This window comes from Lactuca sativa, chromosome 8 (genome assembly GCF_002870075.4).
Source record: "Lactuca sativa cultivar Salinas chromosome 8, Lsat_Salinas_v11, whole genome shotgun sequence".
Taxonomy (NCBI): Eukaryota; Viridiplantae; Streptophyta; class Magnoliopsida; order Asterales; family Asteraceae; genus Lactuca; species Lactuca sativa.
Genome location: NC_056630.2, coordinates 305,201,648 through 305,221,362, shown reverse-complemented (window position 1 = coordinate 305,221,362; position 19,715 = coordinate 305,201,648).

Sequence of the window (19,715 nt, the reverse complement as noted above, 5' to 3'; positions counted from 1 at the left end):
CGAACCCGAGGTTGAGAACCTACCCCAGGCAGCTCCCTTTCCGATTCCTAACCCTCGTCCGGCTTTTCATGGCCCGACGCCTGAGTGGGTGGAATGTTTGGAAACATGGAGCCAAGGACAAGATCAGCCCATGCCATTTAATGGTGACCGAAGGTTCTATGACCTCAGCAATGGGGGCTCAACAGACAGAATCATGCCAATTCTGATCCGAAGAGTTTCCCGAAACGAAATCCAGGACAGGACATCTCTACAACATATCGCAGAAGTTGATACAAATGGAGGAATGCATATGCTTCGCACCAGTCGCCTTGAACATGCTCCCGAGAGGTCTGAGAGAGACCATAAAACCCTGCTGCAAGCACTGGCTGAGTCACGAGCCGAAGTCATAGAACTTAGAGCACGCCAGAGAGTGTACGAAAGACACCTACTTGATGTGGAACCCCAATTGGCTGAACTGAGAGTTCACGAGAGGGATGACCGTCGCCAGTAGTAGATGCTTTTCTTTATATTCCTTGTTGGAAAGGAATCGTGTTTCTGTCTATGCCCGATGTGGCATTTTCTATGAAACTATCTTGTACTGTAAGTACTTTTGGTTAGGTCTTTATGCTGTCAGGAACTATCTTCTCTGGATATGATGTAAGACCTTGTTACAAGGTCATTTTCCTGAACTTGTACGTCATGAATATCAAAGGTATTGACAGTCAGCTAACTTCTGTGTCATTCTTTATTCAAATACTATTATCATACTTTCATTAGAGTCTATTTGAAACATGCTCTAGTCAAGTCATTGAACTATAGCAATTTAACTCCAGAGACATCTCCGAGTCTCTTTTAATGGTTGGATCACGTTATTCGCCAACCAACGACACCTCGTCTAGAACAACAAACATCTTGAGACCGTTGTAAGAACTTACTTCCGATCTTTACTAGGACTGCATCATTGGGATCTAGGTCGAACTTTCCTGAACATACTTCCATTCCATACTAGGATTGCATCATAGGGATGTGGGTCGAACTTTAGAGAACATACTTCTATTCTTTACAGGAGCGATCGAACTACATCTAGGTTCAACCATTCCCGCTCACAAATTCATTTTCTTTCCGTATAACAGAATCATGTCGCCCAAGAAAAACGATCAGCCCATCAACCAAACACCAACTCTTCAGATTGATGCAGCTACCTTTCAAGCTGCAGTCTCGGCTGCCTTGTCAGCTATTCTAACCCACCTGAACGCTAACAACACAAGTGTTAGCGGGTTTGTTAACGACAATTCAAACCCAAGTAACAATCCAGTACCTCAGCAAGCAACAAACTACCATGATACCCCGAGTCCTAAGACCAAGAGTATCAAACGAAAGTCTTGGACTAACTCTAAGGACAAGTCGCTTTGAAGGGCGAACAGGAAACAACCACCAGTAACAACTTTCATAGCTACAACATCTGCACCTCCTACGACCATTTTCTGGTGTCCCAATGGTCCCCAAACCAGCCAAACTTTATGCTGGAAGTCACCCAAAATGCATTAAATGCAGTTTTCACCACCATGGACCTTGTAAGGAGAAGCAGTGCTCACACTACAACAGGAAGGGGCATACAGCCCGTGTCTGCAGGACGCCAACAGCTCAGGCCACTCAAGTGCCAAACACCAGTGTGAACCAGGTTTGCTACGGTTGTGGCAAAGTAGGTCACTACAAAAGGAACTGCCCAGGGGAAGAAATTGTTGGCACAGACGAAAGTCTACTACCAACCACCGCTGCAGGAGAGGCTACTCCAGACCCACGTTAATGTAATTTAGGCGTTTCGTTGTGACAGACTTATGAACCGTCCCCAAGACTAGTGCAACCAGAGTCTTATCTTTTGCGGGATCCCGTCCGTTTAGGGATGCTCGTACTGCGTATACTTGTCTTTTGTAGTATATCTTATTTGCAGAAATAGTCTTGTAGCAAATCTAAAAAGTATTGTAACTCTGTTCATGGTTGCACAGTTGTTTTTTTCTGTAAACGTTTTATGTTCCAATCTAATGTCTTTAAGTTTCTGTATGATTCCGACATTATCATACGACTCGATTCCATTCAATCCTCGCAATGCCAGTTTCCTAAGTACATCTCTTTCTCAGTAAGCGTCTTTTAGCGAATCCATCATATCGGAACACCGGGGTACTCATGCATGAAGTACCTTATAGTTCCTTTCCTTTCCGAAGGAATCCCCACAGTATTACTCGTGCAGTACGTCAATTTCAACTGCAGGATTCATACGGATGACCTATCACTGAAGAATGTATACATGAGAGTGATATATAATCAATGTTCTACAGGTTTAGAATTCATGAATTCACTATAACTTCTTTTCCCTCGGTGGGATGTGAGGTTAAAGAAGAATCAGTTATTCGACTACCTTTTCAACCTTAGTTATATACGACTCGTATACACGAAATTGTGATCATTGAACCAGGTATGAATTATAATATGAACTTCAGGACGGAGACTGCCCAAGACTACGAGTAATTGCATTTAGCATGTGAACAAACTTAGAACCCAGTATAACTCTTATAACCAGAATGCCTTTCAGTCTAAACATCTACGAAAGATACAAGAACAGCCCGGACAACACAACGAACTAATCAACAATAGAATTAGAAGACCAGGCTTCTCACCCTTGGGAGCTCCGGTCTTATTCGTACCAGAAGTCGAAGGAGTGCATCATATGTACCTCGGCGACCGGAGACTTCATTTCGATTTCCTTTGGAAATCGTTGTATCTGCCTTGCTTAGGTGAGTTGAATGAGCAAACACAGGGAAAGAGTTACTTTCAGAAGTGGACCTGAGATACGAATATCACCAGTTCGAGTGATAGGGAAGGATGTCCTGAAGACTATCCTCCGAACTCGATGTGGACATTTCAAGTCCGTAGTGATACCCCTCAGATAGGATCCATACGCCCACAACATTCATGAACTGAATGAGTGGAGTACGTCTTTCTTACTGAGATCAGTTCGTCATTTATCCATGTAATGCCTTACTTATCTACCCTCGTAGTAAGAAAGAACCCATGGGAACATTACCCTCGGAGATACTTTTTTCCAAGTTCTCAGAACATGAGTTTTGGAATTAAGAGTCACATTTCCTGAAACACACTATTAGTGATGTGGAAATTCTTGAGTACTCTGTAAAGTTATCCGACCGTTGGGAATTTGTCGGCACCGTAGTCACCGACGGAAAATTCGCCAAATCGTAGGTCTTACAGACCTACTATCATAGTCCATTCGGAATCCCTCACAAATTTCAGAAACCCTTGTGACTTTGACCCAGCGAGGGGTAGCCCTTGATTGGGAAGTTAAGCAATAGAAAGAACCTTTGTAATACCAAGTGAGAGACCAAATTCTTTAAGAAACCTCACTCTGGGAAAGGCTTAAATACGCTTCGTAAAGCGTGGGAAACTAAATCCAATATAGTTAGGACCTCCGAGATTCTTACCAGAATCGGTCCTGTATCTCACCAGCTAGACCCACTCCACGAACTCAGTACGTATATTCTACTCTTCGTGTCTCGATCGTGAAACCATACCTTCCTGTTAAGACTCTCGTAAGTCCACTTGGCGAGATCCTCGCCTTCATATTAGGACCGTAGTGACCCTCGACCGAGAGGTCAAGCGGACGAAGCAACGCCGTCGCCCATTAGTGAAGGTTCGTTGGAATACGAATCGAGAACCCGATTTCACTTGGGAGCGTGAGAGAAAATCGATTAGGAAGTTTCCACCGAAAGACTCGATCACATTTACCTACTTCCTTGCCTAAATTCTAATTTCGGGACGAAATTCCCTTTAACAGGGGGATGATGTGACAACCCGAAATTTCCATTCTATACAAACAATATCACTTCAATAGATGTTATAGCAGTCACAGTTAATTTTCAGACTTTTTCGTGTAAGTTTGAGTAATTCAGCGTTTACACTTCAGGAGATATCAGGAGAGGATGCACTAGGGTTTTGTGCAACACTGTTATTCCAACACTCTGATATATTAGAAATCATTTCAGGAATAAAAATATTTTTTGCCAAAAATATCTCAGGACTATAAATAGAATTCTAAACCAAATTCATTCATGATTCGCATTTCCAACTAGAGAAAAGCCATTTTCTCTCTCACGGATCTTCGGGTTTTTATCCCAAAACGATCATAGTCTGTGTACAAGTCCTCACTTGACACCTAACAATCCTACACCGGCCAGTTCATCCGAACCACCATCTACAGGTGAGTTCATACCCCTAATCAATGTTTTAAATGATTTTAAATGCTTTAATGTGGGGGAATACAAGTAGAAAACAACATGTTATTAAATCATATATATGTATTTTATAACTGTGTTTTTATTCAACAGATTTAACATACTACAAAATGTGATGCAAGAAATGGTTTTCTATCCTTAAAATACTTTGTTATCAAATGTATTACTTTTGAAATGGTTATCAAAATGACATCAAGTCACCTTTATATTTGTTTAAAACCCTTAGATGTCTTACAAAACCATTTTACATTCTTGAACTAAACTATGCATATACACTTATAATCTTATATATGTATTGTTGTTATAGTTTACACCCTTCATTTAGTTTCCAACACTTTTGGGTAGTAAGAGTGTATAAACCTACTTGAACAACCAATTACCTTTCAGTTAACTATCATAGGGATAGTTAGAAGATATCAAACATTATTCCCATTACAAGGAATCACACAGGAGTCAGTTCATTCATGAGTCTATACCAGTACACTTACATATGCTTACATGATACATGAGTACATTTACCTAGGATTACATGATACATGAGTACGTTTACATAGATACATTTATCTGAATACACTTACATGAATACCATACCTGAGTACTGTTACATAGATACATTATTCTATATTCACTTACCTGGATACTTGTACCTAGAGTTATTAGGAAGATTTATTCGTACCCTCTGTGTAAATTTTCCTGCCTATCCCTGTTCGGTGGGTGTCTAGGACGGACTAACCATTCTGGAACCCAGTTGTTATCAACACTGGGTGATGAACATCTACGGATGCCTAAGGTTATCACTTATGTTAGGAAGATTTATTCATACCTTCTATGTAAATTTTCCTGCCTATCCCTGTTCGATGGGATGTCTAGACAGGACTAACCATTCCGGAACCCAACTGTTAGCAACACTGGGTGATGAAAATCTACGGATGTCTAAGGTTATCACTTATAATAGATAGATTGATATCGGAACTAACTATTCCTCCATCCTGCTGTTGCAACAGAGGATGAGATGAAAATCTTTGGATGATCATTAGGTTACTACTTATATTAGGATTCGGCTATGGGACTAACCCTCCCTCCACCCTGCTGCCACTACAGAGGATGAGTGGACAATATTCGGATGTTCATTAGGGTATACCTTTCGCTTCGCCGATGTCGTGTTAATCCTGGTCACCAAGGGATAACACTTACATGATTATATTTTTCCTATTTACTTTATTTTGTGATATAATCACATAAACGATGAGTTAGACTAAGCACTTTTAGTACTAGTCAATAGAAAGGAAAAGCTATCATTTTACTTACAGAACATTTAAGTCTTGGTAGAAGAATATCATATCATTTTCCTATTTACTTTATTTTGTGATATATTCACATAAACGATGAGTTAGACTAAGCACTTTTAGTACTAGTCAATAGAAAGGAAAAGCTATCATTTTACTTACAGAACATTTAAGTCTTGGTAGAAGACTATCATATCATTTTCCTATTTTACTTTATTTTGTGATACATTCTCCTAAACAAAGAGTTAGACTAAGTACATTTAGTACTAGTCAGTAGAAAGGGAAAACTATCATTTTACTTACAAAACATTCGAGTCTTGGTAGAAGACTACATTATCATAACAAAACATTTGGGTCTTGGTAGAAGACTACATTATCATAACAAAACATTTGGGTCTTTGTAGAAGACTACATCATCATAACAAAACATTCGGTTCTTCGTAGAAGACTACATTGTCATAAAAAAACATTCAGGTCTTGGTAGAAGACTACATCTCAAACTAATATAAAATAAGGGATTTTCTAGGGCTTTTCATACTTACATCAACATTTTCATTTAAAGGTTTACATGACTTTTAAAACAGCTTTTAGTAAGCAAGACAATGACACTTAAATACTTATGAATTCACCAGCTTTAAAGCTGATACTCTCTTTCAAAATAACTTGTATTCTCAGGTCATCAGTAGACAGGTATGGTGGCCAGGTTTTGAGAAGACAGAGCAGAATAGTCTCATCTTTTATTTTGATTGTATATTTTTGGTGTCTTATTACAATTAAAGAACACACATGTATTAAAACTTTACTTATAATGCAATGGATGATGTTGTTGCTTGTTTACTATTTTACACTGTTGTGATACTGTACATGACGTCCTCCACCTCTGAACATTTCCGTCGTTCGTGGTTTTGGGGTGTGACATATACAAGTTTCATTGATAAAATAAGTATACAAGTTTCATCGCTAAAATGAGTATAATAGTTTCGTAGATAAAATGAGTATACAAGTTTCATCGCTAAAATTGGTATACAAGTTTCGTTGCTAAAATGAGTATACAAGTTTCGTTGCTAAAATGAGTATACAAGTTTCGCTGTTAAAATGAGTATACAAGTTTCGTTGCTAAAATGAGTATACAAGTTTCGTCGCTGAAATGTGATGTAAGATTCGTATGTGCATGAAGTTTCCATTCATGAGTTCACAACTCAAGCCTAATGACCGAATTGTGCCCTATTGACTACTATGTGTATTGTAAACATAGAGAATAAAATGGTAAAATGCACTCAAGCGAATCGTGTGAGTGAGGAGTTGTCTACCTCCTGATAGCGTTATCCGTAATAACCATAGACTCAAAAGAGTTAATGAGTTGTGTCGAATGATTCCAGGGACATAACTGCGATACAATCCCCATAAATTAAAGTAACATACACATACATGAGAAATATAGCAACCAAGTTTATACGAGTCAAAATAAATACAACGAACATAAATAGTTTAGGACATGCTTTTTCCACCACAAAATATTTAAAAACCGAAAATAGGGGAGTCATGAATACTCGCAATGCATTGAGATGATGCAAATGATGACTTGATCTAAGTTCCACTTGTACCACTACCGAATCCTACAATAATATTACACACTAATGAGTTTCTAATTGAAATCTAACACTAGTATACTTACTATTACAATAGGATTATACCGATATTGTGTCGAAATTTAACGATGTTAAGTTAGAAACATTTTTCTGAAATGGTGAAATTTTATAACTCATGTGATTAAAATAATTTTGGATATTATTTTCTAGATTTTTGTAAGACTAATTTGGGGTATTTCAATACATTTACAGGTGTTTTTAAACTCCTAAACACCCAAAATATTATCAAACAATTTCCAAAATTCATCAAATTTTACATTTTCGTTCCAATTACAATAGAGGTCTTTTATAAATATCTCCTTCAATTTTTGATGCTATTAACTATTTTTCCAAATTTTTAAGTCTTCATAACAATATAAATTCGTGAAAAATAGTATCCAGATGATAAAAATTCCCAAATTTTTTATAATACTGTCATTAAACATACTTTAGGTGGGAAAAATATAACAATGGGTTTCTTAGCAGTTTAACCCGATTTTATGATTTTGTAGCTTTATTCTGACAAAAATGGAAATAAATAGAAGATAGTTTTCAAAATTGCTCATACTTTTTTTAATATTGTTATTATAAGTAAATAAGCTGTGAAAAATATAAAAGATATTTTTCAATTAGGTTTTCTATTTTTCTTTGTTTTATTCTCTTGAATAATCATTAATTGGTGAATAATTATCAAACACTTAAAGTAAATTACCAAAAAAAAATTAAACTTCATTTAGAGTGTATATAATCCGGGAAAAATACGAATGGTGATTTTTATATAGTGTAATCCAATTTTGTGGATTCAAGTGTATTTAATATTAGAAAATAGAAGAAAAATAGCATACTGAATAGAAAAATCATTCAAATTTTTAGTTGGAGTTCTAATATGTTATAAGATCTTCTGGTAAATTTTCATGAATTTTTTATTAGTATAACTGTTTTTCCAATTATTAGTCCTTTATAAATACAAAAATCATGGAAAACATATGTATTCATTATGAAAAATTATGAAAATATTTTGCTAAGTATTCCACATGAGGTAGGATCTGCGAAAATTATTATATAGCCATTTTACATTCCCTTAAATGGTTTTATGATTTATTTTAATTAAACAAAAACAAAATTCAAAACCATACCAAACAGTTACCAAAATCGATGAAACTTACTGAGATGTCATCATTTACTTTATGGGTCATTTACGAATATACCTAGGATTTATAGATCTCAGAAAGTATTTCATATGAATTATTGCCCTATTTTATTGCAATACTAATAATAATTCGAGAAAAATGAATTATTTTCTGAAAATTTATAGAACTTTTCATTTTTTTGGTGGAATTCTGGGAAAAACCATATTTGATCAGAAAAAAAAAGTTTTAGATATTTATTTGGGAATAAATCACTCATGAACATATTTGAAAGCTTTTAACAACAAACTTTTATCATCAAGCATCTAAGCTTTAAAATCATCACATGTATGTTGTTTTGAAGGCCATTCATGATTTTGAAATGGTCAAAATCGTTTTGGAAAGAAAATTTAGGGTGCATGTGGTATTTTCCACTAAAACATGTAGAAAAGTGCATTTCCATGATTTTGACATAGGTTTAGGTCATGAGACTTCACCATCTACAACATACATGTTGTTTTTGGGTGAAATCCTACCACCATCATCTTCAAAACCATGTGTGTGTGTGTGTGTATGTTTATATGTCCATGATCTTTTATTAAAACAAAATAGAAGATGGAGAAAAACCAAGAAAAATAGTAAACTTTGTAGGTATAATGACGTAGAAATTGATTTTACCTTCAAGAACACCACAAGATGATGAAGATTTCGAGTTTGAGGAGTGTTCTTGGGTCCTATTTTCTGAAAATTTCGTGGTTTAGAGGTTGGAGAAGAGAGAAATGCAGTGGTGAAGGTAGAGAGAATTGAGAGAGAATGAAGGAGAAAGTGGAGTGTGAGAGAGAAGAAAAAATGATTATGTGTATATTAGGAAGAGAGGGAGTGTAACTGCCTGGAATCCAGGTAAGCTTTATGATCCTTCTATTTTAGAGAGTTGCCAAATTAGGCCCTTAAGGTTGTATGTGAGATTAGTGAGTACGTTGGGCGTACTAAGATGTCCGCCACGCATACTCGCGTGCTTAATTTGAATGCGGACTCGCCCGGGTACGCGGGGCTGACCCAGGGGTTATGCTGGGTGTAGTGAGCCCAGATGCAAACCCTAAATTTCGGTCTTGTGCACTATAAAAGGAACATGTAGTCCTTTGCCCTAGCCACCATACCCCCTTAAGTGAGTCCTTAGAAAGCTGAGATCCGTGCTTTAGCTTGTGTCACACCCCAAAACCGGAACGGCGAAAACGTTCTGGGGTTGAGGACGTCATGTCAAGTATCACCACACATGCATTATAGTAATCAAAGTACAACAACCATTGCATTAATAGTAATAGTTTTACATGGTTTACATATCAATGCATCAAAGTAATACACGTAATAATATAAGTAGAGACTCATAACTAAACTGACTAGAGTAAACCTATATGGCTATGCTCGTATACATAATATATAACTAATGAATCAAACGACCTTCGGATGGACATCCGATCCCACCAGACCACATCTCAACGAAGAAAAGGAAATAGGGCGGACAAACCTTCCTAAGTCCTTCAATCATTATTTATATGCATCTATACAAGCACAGGCATACATCTAACTAAAGTTGAGTGTGTAACAAGTGGAAACATATCGTAAAGTATAACCAAATTGTGATGTATAACCCAATCGTGTGGAATAACCGAATCGTGAAGTATAAGCGTACAGTGTGGAATAACCGAATCGTGAAGTATAAGCGTACCAAATATATGTGTATCATGATGTGGAAGCGACAACAGGTGAAGTAAGAGCGTCTAACATGTATAAGTGTATCACGAGGTAGAAACGACAACAAGTGAAGTAGATCGTATCGAGTATAAGTGAAGTAGAAGCGATATCAAGTATAAGTGAAGTAGAAGCGTATCGCTAAGTAAGAGTGTAAACAAGTATAAGCGTTTAACTAAGTAGAAGTATCAACTAAGTAAAAGGATAACAAGGCAGTGGTATATAACGAGTAAGGTATCGAAACATGGAAAAAAAACTTTATACTTAAGAAAATCACGACAGCGTATTCTTTTGTAAAATAAGTTTGAAAACCTTTGGAAAACTCTCATAAATCTGTTTTAAATGAAACATTGATAAAACAACATAAGTAAAAGATTTGAACAAGTGAAAGCATTTTAGAAAAACCATTTATAGTGTCATACCCGATAAAACAGCTTACAGTGTGGTAAATCCTTGTGCATGCGGGTTATCAATCACATGTGATTGATATGATAATTGGCATGTTTAACTTGTATTCCCCCCCTATAAAACATATAAAAACATTTAAAAGGTTCATTCAAGGGTATGAACTCACCTGATGTAAGTGGATCCGACGAAGGTGCCGGTTGGGTGATCGGTGTCAACTAAAGACTTAGACACACTTAGTGACCTATTTAACATATGATAACATATGTTCACATACAATTAGTACATTTAATACTAATTAAACAAGTATACGCTTCCTAAGTGCGAAAACACTTTTAATTAAGCGTTAAGGGTGTCCCGGGTAACTTTTAAGGGCTTGAATGGCTTAGGAATGGAGTTTACTCTCCAAGAGTAAACTCTATATATAGAGTTCATGGACCTGGGACAACTCTCCATCAGTTTACGGCCATAAACTCATGGTGAGGGTGTTCTAGGATGCTTAAAGGCCTTATACCAATTGTAGAATTTTGCTAGGTTCAATTCTAATGTGTTTGATTGGATTTAAGGCACTTATATGGACCAAATGGGAGTTTACTGCCCTAAACTAGGAACTTTACAGCCGTAAGATCCCATGTACATATCTTTTGGTGTTTTAAGGTCCTAAATGGTAGAGGATAAAATCCCATGCATTTTTCCTAGTCAAATGAAGGAGTTTGGGCACCATTTGGGCACTAAATGGGAGTTTACCGCCCATGAACCACCTCTATGGGAGTTCACGGCCGTGAAGTCCTACTCCCTTGGTTTTATTTAAGTTTAAGGCCCTTACAACCATGGTATTGCATTCAAGCTATTTTTCCAAGGCCATAGGGGGTGTTGAGGGCATTTCTAACACAAGGAAATGAGTTTACTCCCCATGAAGCGGAGTTTACGGCCCAAGCACAATCTTGGGCAGTAAACTCACGTTTACTCCCCAAAATGCTAGTTCAAGGTGTTCTAAGTCCGATTCCATAAGCCTACAAGTCATATCTAAGCCTTAAGGACAATTTGGAGGGGTTTTAGGGCTTAAAAACCCCATTAAATGGTGTTCACGGCCCAAGAGTTTTCTTGGGCCATAAACACTCGAATTTGGAGGCTAGATAAGTTATACAACGAGTTAGGATAGTTTACCTACTCGTTTGGGGCTCAAAACGGACGATTTTTTGCTCGAATTTAAGTCGTAGAGAGAGAGAGATGGGAGAGTGTAAAAAGTCTCTAATGGACTCCACTCACCCTTATATAGGGGTTGGAGTTGGGGCTCAGTGGAAATCTACCTGATACTGCTGTTAAACGGTGCTTTTTGGTCACACCCGATTAAACGGTCAAATTTTGACTTGGTTGCAACCACACATTTTTAAGGGTATTTTGTGGGTGTTTCTAATTTGTTTCAACCCTTACCAAGTCATTATAAAAGTATTAAATGAATTAACCTCTTCCAAAAAGTTAACGGACAGTTAAATAAGCGAGGCTTATTAACGGAAAAGGTTAAAAATGACAGAATAGATTTTGGGTTGTCACATCATCCCCCCATTAGAGGGAATTTTGTCCTGAAATTTAGGTCTAGGCAAGGTAGTAGGTATGAATGAACAAGTAGAGGTAGGAGGGTACTTCCTGTTTTGTTTGTCCTCGCATTCCCGAGTGAACTCTGGTCCATGCTTTTCATTCCAACAACCTTCACCTACGGGATGCGGATTTCCGTCTCGTGTAGTTAGCGAGTTCCGACTGGTGTATCTACGAGGTTAGGGTTCTCAATGGTATCTATCAAGATGAGTGGGATACGAAGAGTGACGTCGGGTAAACACATATCAAGTCTAAGAAGTGGATCGATCCAGGATGAAGCTTGTGGAATATCCGTAAATAGTAGTAGTCTGACGAGGGTTGGACCAAATCTCCACGAGGTTTCTCAGATGGTCCTAAGCTCTCGGAAGGGTAGAGCTTTTCAGTACTTAGAACATAGTGTACTTCTATGGTAAGATCACCACTTGTGTGATCGCCATTCCGAAGTTCCTAACGTTCTCTCCCATACTGGTAGTGTAGTCCTTCAGGTTGGTTCTTAGGAAGCTCAAGTTGTCCTTGGTTTCGCGTTTTCCTGTCAATTGGCTTTTAGAGGCTTTCTAGGTCATCGAATGGTTGTGTGGCTACGGTTTTCTATTTGCTGTAGAGTGTCTATCTCAAGCTCGTGCAAAATGAACCTACACAATGAATCTTGAGATATTCCCAACGGAAACCCTCAGGGTCAGGGAGATACGGTTTCACTAGATGAGTGTTGGAATATCTTGGGAGGTGGTTCTACTATTTCTGCATGAGATAGTATTCGTGGAACACCTAATAGTCCAATGAATCTCTAATATTTTGGTTTAATCTAGTGCGGAAAGCGAATACTCCTACATAAGCCCTCGACTAACACCAAGGTTGGTGTCAAGTCTATAATCTTTTCGGGATCTGGGTCATGAGGCTTAGCGCAACTACCTTCACACTTTGATCAAGTACTCTTGGCTGCGGAGGTTATCCGGTGGTTCTCAGTATTCTAGTGTTTACTTTGGAGAATGAAGTCTATCGTCTATAGGGCGACGATGATTTCCTCCATGCGAGAGGGTGGAGGGTTATAGGCACTACTTGTCTGTAACAGGGTGGACGAAGTGCCTGAGTAGTGCGAACATCTTCTGCAACTACTTTTCCGAAGTCGCTGAGTGTTTCCCGGTCTAGGTCAAATCTAGTGAGTATAGGGTTCCATTACTCGGAACTTTAATCCCTTTACTAACTGAGGGTGTTAGCTACTATGTGGGCTTAACCGGTATGACAACAAATTTCGGATTTGTGGTCATTATAGTAGCTCAACCCGCAATAGTTCTCTTGACTCCAGCTCCTATTTTATGGAATAGGATGAAGGGCTTTACTATGAGGTTCGTGGTAGAGCTCACACGTGCCTTAACCACTAATACTTGGTGTATGCAGGCCGTATATAATTGAGGTCGGCAGGATGTTCAGTTGTGTGACTCCACCCCAGACCCACAACCCAACAAGGAATAGAGAGTAGGGAGGAAGCACACATCTAAAATCTTTTTGATCTCAACTATATACCACCTTTATGCATATACCTGGTTATAGTGGTCAGTCCCATGAGTTCTATCCTCTGGGTTCACGAACCTGATGTGCGAGGTGCGAATGATCTTTCTGGGGAATCTACAAAGTATGCTTCAGATGGTCATTGTCTTCTGGAGTATCCTGCAGTGTCTTTAGCTTCGGTTTCTATATGACTAAGAGAGGTCGGTCAACAACGCGCGGTACCCTTCTCTTGGGTACTTCGGAAGATTTGAGATAAGAGGGACGACTGACGGATCGTATTAGGTTTGATTATTTGTATTATGTTTAGGTTTAGAAGAACCATTATTTGCCGACATGGCTACGGAGAAAGTTCTTTTTACATAGCACTAGGGATGTACACATGGTTGCACTTCGTCAAACCATGATCAATAGAGTCATCGAAATTGGCATACTTCGACATGACATAAAGTGAGGATCAATAGATTCATGCGCCGAGCAGGCACACAAATTCTAGGCGTCTCAGGTTTCGTCCTGTGTATCACTGTCGCCGATACTTGGACCGATAGAGTTGACGCGGAACTATAGAGAGTCCTAAGTGTTTCTGAATAGAGTACCTTTTTCATGAATGGATTCTCACGAGGCATTTCTATAATCGCCTAACATATACTAGTCATGTATAATTAAGGTGGGGAGGACTGTTGACTGAGCGACTCCGCCCTAAATCCACAACCAAACAAGGAACATGAAATGAGGCGGCATTCACTCACTCTAGGTCTATCCATCGTAACTATACATGGTCGTAACGCATACGTTCAGCCATTATAGTTTTACCTAATGAATTTTAAATTTTATAACAGTGCTGTGACTTTCGCCTTAATGGGGAAGTATTTACATTTGAATTAGCCTTTTGATGTTTTGCGTCAGTTATCTGAGATCGAGAGACGTAAAAAAATCTACCGGGTTCCTTGACGCTTCTCCTTAAGCAGTAGAGTTAGGCTCCTCCTGTGTCTTTGTTGTTCCCTTCAGCTGGACAATCCCTTTTGAAGTGTCCAATCTCACCACATAGACGACAAACTGGGTCGGTCGTCACATTGGTGATTGATGCAATACGCTCCACCGGAGTTCTGCATACGCGAGCAGTATGCCCCTTCATGTTGCACCTAGCACAATAGAGTTCCTGACAGCCACGATGATGGTGGTAACTGCACTTGCTGCAGTGGGGAAGGTTTCCTAGGTATGGTCTTCTTGAAGTCAGGAGGGAAGGATTGACAGGGGTATTGACTGCCTCAGCTCGTTGCCCTTCGGAAGGTGCTTGAGCGGAGGTACCTCCCTCCTCGATCTTGAGTTTTCTCTTTAGTGGATTCGGTTTAGGTTCTTGGGTGGCTGGGTATGCCGGTGCTGGTTGCTGCTGTCCATTGCTATGATCGGAAATCCTGATAGGGCCTATGCTAACATTAGCGTTGTTAGCATTCAGGTGAACCATGACAGCTGCTACGGATGCTGAGACTGCAGCTTGGAACGTAGCTTCATCGAATAAGAGAGTAGGTTTCTTGCTTGTGGACTGGTTACATGTCACACCCCGAAAACCGAAGGCAGAAACATTTCTGGGGTTGACTCCACGTTGAGTATCAAATCCAATGCACATAGTAAGTAAAGTAAAACAACCATTACATTACATATAGAAAAGTGTACATTTGTTTCAAAAGTAAGTTGTACAGTTGTGATACATAGTATATATAAACAAAACGAGACAAGTCTTCTATGCACACCGTCTTCGAACAAAAGGATCTTCAGGTACCTGTCTAACGCTGACCCGAGAATACAAGCGGTTTGAAAATCAGCATAACACTGGTGAGTTCATAAGCAGTTTTTGTTTTCTGGAAAAATGTACAAGTTTCCTTTCCGTTTCTGAAAATGTTACACACATACCAAGAAAATCCCATATTTTCTTAAAATGTTATTTATTGATTCCCAAACGTAATGTAAAGTTGTACACTGAAAACATTTTTACCCTTATTAATGTATGTTATCTGGTTTGTTACACTTTTCTAGTTATATGTGACAACCCGAAAATTCTTTCCATTATTGTAACTCGTTCCGTTAATAAATTCGTCGTTTTCGAATTATTTCCGTTTTCGTTATTAAATTAAGTCATAATATTTGGGTTGTTTATTATGACTTAATGGATGTTCAAACATAATAATAACTCAAGGAAATAATTCTAAATTAATATTAGAAATTTTTTAGTATCGACCATAACGAGTTACGGCAACTTTATCGGGTGCGACCAAAAGCATCGTATATTGTCAGTATCGGGTAAAATTCTACCGGGAACCAAACCCAAACACTATAAAAAGGTTGTGTGGGCAACATTTGAAGACTTTTGCCCATCTGACAACTTTCTCTCATTACTCTCTCTATAGAACTCGAAATTTGGCCCAAAAATCTCATTTCAAGCTTCATTTAGGTAAGAAATCTATCCTAGCATGTTTCTAAGCTTGTTTATCATTCAAATTCATGTTCGAATCACCCAAAACACCTATGAACATGTGTTCACAGTTTGGGGGCCCTCCTAAAACCGTGAACTCCTCTAAAGAGGGTTTTGAATCCCCAAAACCCCTTCAAACCACTTCTAGGGCCTAGATTCGACTTAGAAACTTGCATGCATGAGCTTAGGACCCCAAAATCGCACCAAATGAGTCATGGACATGATTTTATGGTCCAAGAACATGCTTGGACTGTAAAACCTCATTCATAGACCTTAAACACCTTGTTGGGTGTTAGCTTGCCCCTAAACACCTCCAATGGACTTCCATGAGTGCATGGAACCTTGTAACCCTTCAAGAAATGCACCAAATCGTACACAAATGGGACAAACTTGAGTTTACGGTCCAATAACATTCTTAGACCGTAAACTCATCTTCTTAGAGCATAAACTCATGTTAATGAGTCAAAATTCCCTTAAACACCTTCAAAATGCTTCTACGGGAGTGTAGAACCTCATAAACCTTCATGTAATGCACCAAAACATCCTCAAATGCATCAAACTTGAGTTTACGACCCAAGAACATTCTTGGACCGTAAACCCACCTCCTTAGGCCATAAACACCTCCCAAACGGTGTTAAGGTGCCTTAAACCCCTTGAATAGCTTAGTTTTGGACTTAGAATCACATGTGATTGAATAACAACCACCAAATCCCTTGATTCATGGAAAAACATGAGTTTATTGTTGTAAACTCATGAGTTTAAGGTAGTAAACTCCCCAAGAACATCTCCTTAGACGTTAAACTCATTTCCCAAGGCCATTTCAAGTCCCGATCACTTCCTATGCCATGGAATCAACCCTAGAACTTCCCGTGTGCATTGTATGACCATTTGGCATCCAAGAACCCACCATCCATGAGTTTATGGCCGTAAACTCATGGGAATATGGTCAATGGGTCGTAAACTCCATGAGGAGTTTACTCTTGAAGAGTAAACTCATTTCCTAAGTCCCACACGTCCGTAGATATTACCCGGGTCACTCCAAACACTTTATTTGAAGTGTTTTCGCTCATTGGAATGTGTTATCATATCTAATTAGTGTTTCAATGTCTAATTAGATACATTTGTATACCATTTCATATTATTTAGGAACCTCGCGTGCTATCAAGCCCTGAACCAATGCTTAGCATTCAAATCGTCGCATTTTCCCGTCTGGTGAGTTCATACCCCTACCCTTTTCACTGTTTTCACTGTTTTCAGGGGGGAATATAAGCAAATTACAAGGGATTACTTGTACTCAAAACTTGTTTTACATGTGTGTGTTTCATATCTCATATGCTTTTAACACTGATTGTTATAATTGATAACCATTTGATCATGCAGAACACGTAAACATATATTTGTGAAATGGGTTATAAACTGTTATGTTTTATATATGTCACAAATGGTTTTCCATATTTTATCAGTTAAAAGCATGACATTTGAACTTTGAACATATGAGTTAGTACAATGTTTTGTCCTCGGTAACACTCCACAGAGATACATGAGTGGAGGATTATCATATTATTACTAGTAAATTTGTTAATCCTATATAATTGGATACACGTCCTCGGTGAACACTCCATAGAGATACACGAGTGGAGGACTGCACCCGTAACCAGAATCTCTTAGATAGGGAGCGTGACTTGAGTGTATAGATCTACACGGGGCTGACTACCCCACATCTGGCTGCTAGCTACAGCCGAACCGAAAGGGTTCAAAGGTGATGAAAGTCATATGGTGATGTGGACTACTTATTGCCATATCTAGTCTATTGTATGGTTATGGAACTCACAATTAGGATAACAGAGATTTACTTAATAGGAACAATGAATAAAGTAATTAAATTACTTTGTATATGTTAGTTTTATATATGTGTTAAAACTAATACATTTCACAAGGATAACCGGGTTTTGCAGTTTACATCTTTCACATTTGGTAACCAACATTCAGGAAAATATGGGATTTTCCTGGCAAAACGTTTGTACATATTCATAACAGTGTAACAAACCAAATAACCTAACTTTACATTTCACAAGGGTAAACATGTTTTCAGTGTACATCTTTACATTACATTTTGTGATTCAAAAAACAAGTTTTAAGAAAATATGGGATTTTCTTGGTTGTAACATTTTCAAAAACAGAAAGGAACCAGTGTTATGCTGATTTTCAAACTGCTTGTATTCTCAGGTCCGTTTTAGACAGGTACCCGATGATTTCTTTTTAGCGAAGACGGAATGCGCAGAAGACTCGTCTCATTTTGTTCATATATACTATGTATCACAACTGTATAACTTTGCTTTTGAAACAAATGTAAACCTTTCTATATGTAATGTAATGGTTGTTTACTTTACTTACTATGTGCATTGAATTTGATACTCAACGTGGAGTCAACCCCGGAAATGTTTCCGCCTTCGGTTTTCGGGGTGTGACATTATGTACAATGTTCCCCATGAAAATCCCATATTTTCCTGAATGTTAGTTACCAAATATGAAAGATGTATTCTGAAAACCTGGTTATCTTGTGAAATGTATTAATTTTTAAAATGTATATAAAACTAATATTTACTAAGTAAGTTGATTACTTTATTCATTATTACTATTAAGTAAATTTCTGTTATCCTAATTGTGAGTTCAATAACCATACGATAGACTAGATATGACAATAAGTAGTCCACATCACCTTATGACTTTCGTCACCCTTGAACCATTTCGGTTTGGCTGTAGCTAGCAGCCAGGTGTGGGGTAGTCAGCACCGTATAGATCTATACACTCAAGTCACGCTCCCTATCTAAGAGATTCTGGTTACGGGTGCAGTCCTCCACTCGCGTATCTCTGTGGAGTGTTCGCCGAGGACGTTTCTCCAATTATATAGGACTAACAAATTTACTAGTAATAATATGATAATCCTCCACTCGCGTATCTCTGTGGAGTGTTACCGAGGACAAAACAGTGAACGAAGTTTTATGTTTAGAGGTTCTAATGAGATGCTTTTAACTGGTAAAATGTGGAAAACCATTTGGGAAATAAATAAAACATAACAGTTTACAACTAATTTCACAAATGATGTATATGATTACCCTGCAAGTTTCAAACAATTATCAGTTGTGGTTATCAGTGTTAAAAGCATATAAGTTTTGAAACATACACATGTAAAACAAGTTTTAAGTACAATTTTCCATTGTACTTTGCTTGTATTCCCCCCAAAAACAGTGAAAATAGTGAAAAAGGGTAGGGGTATGAACTCACCAGATGAGGAAATGCAATTGTTTCGGACACTAAACATTGGTTCGGGGCTTGATTACATGCGAGGTTCCTATGTAATATGAAATAATATCTAAATTTAATGATTTATGCAAGTTTAGGGACAAATATGGGTATTAGAGTGGATGTATGGTCTTGAAAATGAGTGTGCGGCTGGGGAGTGCGGCCAGGAGTGTGTGTGAGGCAGCACACAAGAGTGTGCGACCGTATAGAGGGTGTGTGCAGCCGTACACAGGAGTATGCGGCCGTACACTCCTCATTTGAGTCCAAGTGTTGATTTTCTAAGTGTATGCTCTTCATACTTGGGAGTTTTGAATGTATGCTGCCCCCATATGAAGGTGTACGGCTGTACACCTTCATGGGATGAT